Genomic DNA, 7,438 nt, shown 5'->3' with positions numbered 1-7,438 from the left:
TGAATTGAATGTTGTGGAGTTACTACCTAGCATGACATGGTATCAGAGGGCAGGTCCCAAGTTCCAAAAAATAGTTGTAACTCCTTGTATCAGTTTTTCTACCATTTTATGTGCCCTCTTCTCTGACCATTTTTTATTCATACTCACCTATAATACGCTATGCTGCTCTGCTAATATCCCAACATACCTTCTGAAATATCCCAACATCTGGCAATACCTTCTAGATATTTCCAGAGGCTTTGGAGGATCTCTCAGTCATAGGCATTGGAGGATTTGTTAATCATAAGCATTGGCCACAGACAGAAGAATCCCTAATCTCTGTCTCGCAATCCATTGCTATGTATCTTCCGGTGAAACTATAAGTAGAATATTTTGAGAAGGTATTTCTCCTTCGAGGGATCATACTTCTATCTGCGGAGAATGTAAACCTTTTTCTCTTGTCTTCATAACAGAATCGCCTTTATCAGTCTTGGTCTTCGATTTTACCGAATCGCTGACTTCATCTTCCTTCACCGGTTTCTTTGTTGTTTCCTTGGGCTTCTTCTCTTCTTGTTTGGGAGTTTGGAGATTTGGTATCCTACGTGAAGGACCACTCCGTGCTTGAAGAAGGCCATCAGAATCTTTTTTTTTTAGTGAGTGCGGCCAAATGTTGCTAGGTCTACATTGGAAGACCGTAATGTGATGGTGGTTTTGACACTGAAGAATTTATGGTTGTAATGAGACTATTTTTATCTAAAAATGTCAGAGGTAGATCATTTTGACGGAGGTGAGGTCAGTATGCATAGTAAATAAGTTTTTTTTTTTTTTTTTTTTTTTTTAATGAAGAGTGACATATGTGTCTTTGAGGCTTCTAAAAAGCACAAGGATTTCTACTTGAAAGAACCGAGATAAAGAAAATATGTGTTTACTTGGAAAAGACAAGAGAATTATGAACGTTGTGGTATTTTGAATGATATCTTGCACAGGTGCAATTTCGGAGAAGTTAAGGTTATTCTAAAGACTTCTAATTGACTTTTGTAGACTGACTAATTTGGTGCATTACTATAACAGTTGATTCATTTATGGAATTGCTTATACAAGTCTCAGTAGTTTTCTGTAGATTCATTTGACAACATAAACAATAATTGTGAAGATGCCATGAAGATGAAAATAATTTGTTCACATATATATTTGATATTTTTTGTGAATTTGGATTGAGATAGCTTTGAAGATAAATTATTATGCATACCTCTATCTCCATATATCATATATCAAAATCAATTTTTTTTAGTAGCAGAAGTTTTCTCCACAAAAGCACATTTTTGCTAGCAGAAGTTTTTTTGTTACAGTATGCATTCAATCATATCCATTGTAGGAATAGTTCTCACTAGCAAGGAGAACTATCTTGAGTGGTCCTGGATGATAAAGCACACCCTCATTTTCAATGAGTTGTGGAAAGGAGTGTGCATTGGAGACGGAGACAAAGATCTAGAGCATCCTAACTTAGACAAAGAGCTCGCCATTTGGGAAAATAAGAACAACAAAGCTTATGAATTAATCGCAACATCTGTAAATGAAGAGGTGAATCCCCATATTTCACCATTTTCAACTGCTTTAGAAGCCTTACAAAAGCTGAAAGAACTCTATGACTCACATTCTGCACTTGAAGTTTTTAACTCATGATTAAACTCTTCACTCTTGAATTACAAAATAATGGTCCTCTTGCTCTTGCATCCGAAGTAAAATCCATAATGCATGATATCAAATCCACTAAGGTTGAATTGGATATTCCTCTTATCACTTTTCTCAAGGCACTTTATCCTACTTACTCCAATTATCTTGAGTTATTGCAAGCAAATGGAAATCTTAAATATATTACCTTCGACTCTCTTGTGAAAAAATTTACTGAAAGAGAGAAAGATTTTGGAAAGAAGATAGCCCCTAAATCTTCTGAAGAGGATGTGTGCCTTGCTTATAAAGAAAAGAATCCTTCTCAAGATTCTTCCAGAGGAAGAGGTGGTCGAAGAGGAAGAGGAAGATATTTTAGAGGCAGGCGAGGCAGACACTCTCAAGGAGAAAAGGCAGATTTGCATTGCATACGCTGCAAAAGAAATGGATCACATGATGCCTCTACATACAAGTTACCTTGGGACAAATTGAGCAGCAAAGAAGCCAACCCAAAGGTAAAACTAATGACAAAGACAAAGGTAAAGCACCTAAATCCACTCATTATGTTGTGGCACACTGTAATATTGAAGTAAATGAAGACTTATTTCATGCTTCACTTGCTTCTTGGAAAAATGATTGGTTGATTGATTCAGGAGCAACTTGCCACATGACTCATAAAAAAGATTTTTTTGAATAATTTACTGACAATGTTGATGGAGCAGTATACTTTGCAGACCAATCAAAAATCAAGCCATTAGGGCTTGGCATAATAAGCTTAAACTACCTGGTCTTCCAAACTTTATTCTACATCATGTTCTATATCTCCCACAACCGAAGAGAAACTTGTTGTCCATGGTCTAAATCCGCCAGCAAGGTCACTCCATTCATATGTTTGATGGCAAGCTTGAGGTGAGAAAAGCATCTGACCACTCATTTTTCATGAGGGGAATAGAAGAAGAAAGGATTCTCAAGTTGCAAGGTACCTCTGCTCGTGCACAACATTTCTCATACAATTCTGATTATGAAGAAGGTACACTTCCATCAAGTTTATTATGGCATGCTAGAATTGGACATTTGAACTATGACAACCTCTGCTTGTTGAAGAAAAATGGTGTTGCTGGTTTGCCTACAATTCCTAGGAAATTTAACCAATGTGATGCTTGCATTATAGGAAAGCATAGCAAATAGCCTTTTCATGATTCACATTCAAGAGCACATAGAAAACTTGAACTCATTCATTCAGATTTATGTGGTCCAATGCCTATTCTTTCTACAAATGGAAACAAATATATGATGACATTTATTGATGACTACACCAGAATGTGTTGGGTTTATTTATTGAAGAAAAAATCTGATTCTTTTCAAACATTCAAGAACTTTCATAAATGGATTGAAAATGATGCACACTATCATATTGGGTCTATTCGCACTGATAATCGAAAAGAATACACATCAAATGAATTTGAAAACTATCTTCACCAACATGGGATCAAACATCAAAAAAATGTGCCTTATAATCCCAAATAGAATGGTGTAGCTGAAAGAATGAATAAGACAATCTTGAATATGGTACACTCCATGCTCTTATTCAAAAATGTAAAAATAATGTTTTGTGCTAATGTTATTCTATGTGCTGCATATATAAAGAATAGATGTCCATCTAATGCTATTAGAAACAAGACCCCATATGAAATGTGGTATGGCCACGTTCCTTTGGTAAGGCATCTCAAGGTCTTTGGTTCCACTTGTTATGCCTTGATACCAAAGGTACATAGAAACAAACTTGGTGCAAGAAGTCGTAGGTGTATCTTCCTGGGGTATTCAAACACCTCCAAAGCATGCCGTCTCTATGATGAAGTCAATAAAAATTTTGTTTTATCTAGAGATGTAATTTTTCTTGAATCATCCAAAATTGACAATGTTATTGAGCGACAACTTGATCACCTGGATAGATTTTCAAATGCAAAATCATTTCAAGAATTTGATAATCAAATTCCACATCTTGAAGGGGCAATTCCTATACTAGATCAACATGTGGAATCTTCTTCTGAAGAACTCTCTCTCTTGCATCAAACTCCAACAACGGATGATGCTTTAAGTGATGTGATTGATAGAATTAGGAGACTCAATATTGATTCCATCCCAACTCGATCAACAGAACAACCTAGACCATCTGAGAAAGGTCCCCCAAAGTGGCTAACAAAGACACTTGAAAATGTTCATCCTGATGACGTTGGAAAGACAGGAACTAGAAACTCAAACCGGAAAAATGGAGGTGATGTAGATGACTCTAATTCACCTGTTGATATGGATGTTTCTTATGATTGTAAATTGAACTTGTCTACATATTTTGAACCAACTTCCTTCAAATAAGCTGCTTCTCATGATGAATGGAAAGAAGCGATGCAAAAGGAGTATGATGCTCTCATAAAGAATGGAACTTGGAATCTGGTTGATCCTCCATTGGGAACCAAACCAACTGGTTGCAATTGGGTCTACAAGAACAAGTATAAAGTTGATGGCTCACTTGACAAGCACAAAGCAAAGCTTGTGGAAAAAGGTTTTGCACAGAAGGAAGGGGTTGATTATGAGGAGATTTTTTCCCCCACAGAAAAATGGGCTACCATCCGGACACTCTTTGCTTTAGCAGCACAGAACAGTTGGAAAGTCCATCAAATGGATGTAAAAATTGCTTTCTTGAATGGAGATTTAAAAGAGAATGTTTTTATGTCCCATCTTGAATGATTTGTTGTGAAAGGACATGAACATAAAATATACAAACTTGTGAAATCCTTGTCTGGCCTCAAACAAGCACCGCGAGCCTAGTACGAAAAACTAATTGAGCATCTTCTGAAACTCAATTTCAAACATTATGATCTTGATGATGCAACTTTATTTGTCAAGAAAGTTGGAAAAATAGTTGTATATCTTGTGGTATATGTAGATGATCTTTTGATGACAGGGAAAAATGAAAGCTACATTGCATCCATAAAGAAGGAATTGGGGAAAACTTTTGAAATGACTGATTTGGGCTAGGTTCATTACTATCTTGGTATTGAAGTAACTCAACATCTGAAGTCCATATTTCTTTCTCAAAAGAAGTACATTGGAGATCTGTTGAAAAGGTTTGGCAAGACAAAATGCAATCCTCTTACTACTCCAATGGAACAAAACTTAAAGCTCACATCTATTGAAGGAAAAGAATTTGAGGATGCAACAAAGTATAGACAGCTTGTAGGAAATCTCAACTACCTAACTACTACCAGACCAGACATTTTGTTTGTTGTTGGAATCCTCTCCAGGTTTATGCAAAAGCCTTGTGAAGGACATTGGTCTGCTGGATGACTTCAGTTTTATTGGATACTCTGATTCAGACTTCGATGGAGAAAAAGAAACTAGGGTATCTACTTCAGGATATGCTATGAGTCTTTGATCAGGAGCTGTCTCTTGGAGATCACGCAAACAATTAGTTCCAACAGATTCCACAACAGAAGCAGAATACGTGGCAGCAGCTGAGGCAACAAAAGAAATTGTGTGGCTTAGGAAAATTCTTGAAGATTTGTAGGTAAAACAAGTAAAATAAAATCCACTCATGATTGACAATACCTCTGCAATAAAGTTGGCCAAGAACCCAAAGTTCCATGATCGAACGAAGCACATCAATACTAAATATCATCTGATTTGACATCATGTTGAGGCCAAAACAATCCATCTTCGTCATTGTTCCACTAATGAGAAAATTGCAGACATATTCACCAAAGCACTTGGAAGAGAAAATCTTGAACGATTTAGAATGATGCTTGGACTCACCAACATCCCTTCAGATTAAGGGGGGCAATGTTGACACCTAATCATCAGGATTGGGTGAATAAATATAATTGATGTAAATAAATAATAAGAAATATGAACAATCATTGGGAGATGAAGTGAACTGTCTCTCTCATGTATATAATAAACACCAACCTAAAGAAATAAAATGAATTGAATGTTGTGGAGTTACTACCTGGCCTGACAACAACACTCACAAAAGCAAATACACAAAAGGTGACATAAATTTTGAAAAAGACAAGTTGAGGCCACTTACCTGTGAATATCTGAGCTGGATGTGTTGAAGAGTCCTGGATGTGCTGTGGGATGTTAGAGCTCCAAGATCAATGTGAAAGAATGAGCTTTGATGCATCAAATAAATAAGTTTTGAGATCATGATGCACATGCCACAAATCTAGGAAAAAGCAACACTTTGAGGAAAGTTTCTAAAACAACTTTGCATGTAACCTCCAGCTACTAAAAATAGCTCCATATATCATGGGATTCCTTTGCATGTTTCTTTTTGGTATTCCAAGAAAAAGCAAGCCATGCATGCAAGTCAAGTTTCCTTGGTCCTGGGTGGAACTGGTCAACCTAACTGATCATGCATGAAGTTGCTCAACTGCTTCAAATAAATGCCCATTTTTGGTTGGGAGCTGGGCTAGTTGCCCAGGACATTTTGCACAATTTCTAGGTAGAGCAGCTGAATGCTGCCCAGATGCAAATTTTGCGTTGAGCAGTCCTGTTGGGGAAAATTGTGCAATTTTTACAGTGAGTGTTGATTGGTAGAATTGTGCAATTTTTACAGTGAGTGTTGAGTGGTAGAATTGTGCAATTTTGGAGCCCAGTAGGCTGCCAAACAGGATTGCACGATTTCTGGAGGGAACTAGAAATGCGCAATTTCTTGGGGGAGTTGCTTAACCTGAAGTTGGACCAAGTCTGGGTGAAGAACCTATGAGGGGAATGCATCAAGCTATGATCGACAGACTGCCTTTATGCAAGAAAAACATTAAATCTTGTGTACTTAATGAAGCAAGACAAGGCGCTATGAAAATTTGGTAGGGAGGCTCCAAAATGAAGCTAAGCAAAAATTTTGGAGGGTGGTTGTAGCCACTACAACACTTAGTGACACACTGGTAGAACTCAAACTCTTTGAATGTACCTTGTTCATGAAAATTGAGTCTAACACCTCTGTAATTATTGTTCGGTTCTTAGCTCATCTTGGTTTCACACTAGCTTGATTGTAATATGTAGCATCTACCAAGCTCTTGGTCAATTGACACACATTCCAAGCCAAGGCAACATAGTTGTTTCGATTGGGGTTGAAAGGTATATTGGTGCACAAGAAATATAGTTTCCAGAGTCTTAGTTTCATATTTTGTGTTTCTCTACTGCCAGCAGGCCTGGATAGTACCCCAACGGAGTCAAATAAGAATACAAGCATGGATTTGCTGCCAACAAGCCTGGTCAATACCTTGATAGATTTACTTGCATCACCTCTTTGTGAAGGAAGCCTTTCTCTTCTTTCGCCTTATTAATTTTTCATTTTCAACTTTTTGACTTTTCATTTTTTTCTACTGTGCATAGAACTTATTCATTTCATAGGCAGAAGAGGGATCCTGACTTATTGAGAGAAAAAGAGGTTGTTCCAACAGAGAAGTAGTTTATTATACCTCTAACATGCATGTTAAGGTTTTCCCCCTCACCTTACTCTACTTGACTAAGCTAACAAGGGTCAACCCAAAAACAATCGAATAGAGAAGGTGATACTAGTTAGCCTGCAAGCATTGTGTTTTCACTAAGTTTCACTTCGAATGGTACATATTTTCCTTCGACGTATCATGGATTAAAAGAAACAAGTTATTCATACAAAGGCAATATGACAGATAACCAAGTAGTGATAGTTGTACAAGCCCTCTTGTACTTTACTTATCTTGTTTCAAGAGTCATACATGGTTTCATGCGAACCTATCCTATGAACAAA

The sequence above is a fragment of the Pinus tabuliformis genome, chromosome 8 (genome assembly GCF_031772625.1).
Source record: "Pinus tabuliformis cultivar Carrire ecotype Pingquan chromosome 8, CPIR1, whole genome shotgun sequence".
Taxonomy (NCBI): domain Eukaryota; kingdom Viridiplantae; phylum Streptophyta; class Pinopsida; order Pinales; family Pinaceae; genus Pinus; species Pinus tabuliformis.
Note: the sequence above shows the minus strand (reverse complement) of the source record.